Source organism: Magnolia sinica, chromosome 8, assembly GCF_029962835.1.
Source record: "Magnolia sinica isolate HGM2019 chromosome 8, MsV1, whole genome shotgun sequence".
Taxonomy (NCBI): Eukaryota; Viridiplantae; Streptophyta; class Magnoliopsida; order Magnoliales; family Magnoliaceae; genus Magnolia; species Magnolia sinica.
In genome coordinates this window covers 26,661,781-26,663,118 of record NC_080580.1, presented here as the reverse complement: position 1 = coordinate 26,663,118, position 1,338 = coordinate 26,661,781, and the positions used below count along the sequence as shown (strand labels likewise).

The window sequence follows — 1,338 nt, the reverse complement described above, 5'->3', positions numbered from 1 at the left end:
GGCCTTAAAATTTAAATTCACGGTGGATCACCCACCTATTAGTCTTCTTATTTAGCTCCTTGGACTCCTATGTTCTTGCCTTTAATTTAGATAGAGGTTGATGAAGAATAAAGGGTTGAGATGAGAGATGAGAGGGTGGGAAAGTGGGCCACACTTAGTTTTTGGAAAAGCTTGGAGAGCTTGGATGTTGGAAGCTCTCTTGGGAGTTGGGAGATTGCTTAGAGAATGAGAGAGAGAGAGAGAGAGAGAGAGGAATGATGAATTGATAAAGAATGGTGGAATGGGTGTTGTAAGGAATGGGGATGGGACGGTATGGGTTTAGTTGAAAATTATGTAAAAGAGGAATGGGTGGGGAGAGAGAGAGTTAACTTAGGAAAAAGAGGAAGTGGGTGCTTGTACTTATAATAGGGTAAGGTGGTATTGGGTATGGAGGGTGTACTTGACTTGATTGATGGGACATGCTGTAGAGATTCTCTCGGAATTCGCAACACGAGGTGTTTCTTTAGAATGAATATGGGCCGACATCTTCTGGCCCGGCTATTGGATCGGTGCGCGAATCGCGGAGGTACAAGTTTCAGGTCGAGCCGACTTCGATATGTAGGACTTGGCTTAGGATCGCGCACAAACATCTGATACAGGTCGCGGATTGCCCAAATTCGACCGGGAGGACTGCGGAAGCCTAAGGAACTGTACGGACTATGATACAGTCCTTATAATAACCATGATGTGGGCAAGTGAGTAGAAGGTCTTTGAAGCGCTCCCAAGCTTGGAAAAATAATTCATTCCCCTTTTGGGAGAACGATATGATTTCCTATTTCAGTGCATTTGTTTTGTACTTAGAAAATAATTTTTTCAAAAACTCTCTACTTAAGGCTTGCCATGTGATGATGGTATGAGATCTTAGAGAGTTGAGTCATGCTTTGGCTCGATCCTTTAGAGAAAATAAGAATAACCTAAGTTTGAGTACATCCCTATTGCCATTGTTTACTAGTAATGCTACAATCACTTTCTCAAAGTCCTTTGTGCAAGTAGGGGCTTTCAGAATCCAAACCATGAAATTTAGAAATCAATTGAATCACACCTGGTTTAAAATCAATGTTCCCTGTGTGAACAGGGAACACAATGCAAGATGGTAAAGTTGATCTCTCAGGGTGTAGATGTTCACGTAAAGTCCATGGTTGGTTTAACACATTCCTATGAACTTCATTCTCATCCTCAAGAGGAGAATTACATTGATTTTCTCTGTTTATAGTTAGATCTAGCAGATTTGGATTTACATTATCATTTAGGTTTGTCATGAAATCCAAGTGGTGTTGACTGCCTCTCCTAAATGAATAA

At 41.2% G+C, this 1,338-nt stretch overlaps 1 non-coding gene across 1 annotated transcript; it reads left to right on the top strand.

Moving 5' to 3' along the window:
- Positions 1-716: 716 nt before the first annotated feature.
- On the top strand, positions 717-823 carry LOC131254586 (small nucleolar RNA R71). Its single transcript, XR_009175706.1, has one exon. It is a non-coding gene; the product is annotated as a small nucleolar RNA R71 (small nucleolar RNA).
- The last annotated feature ends 515 nt before the right edge of the window (positions 824-1,338 follow it).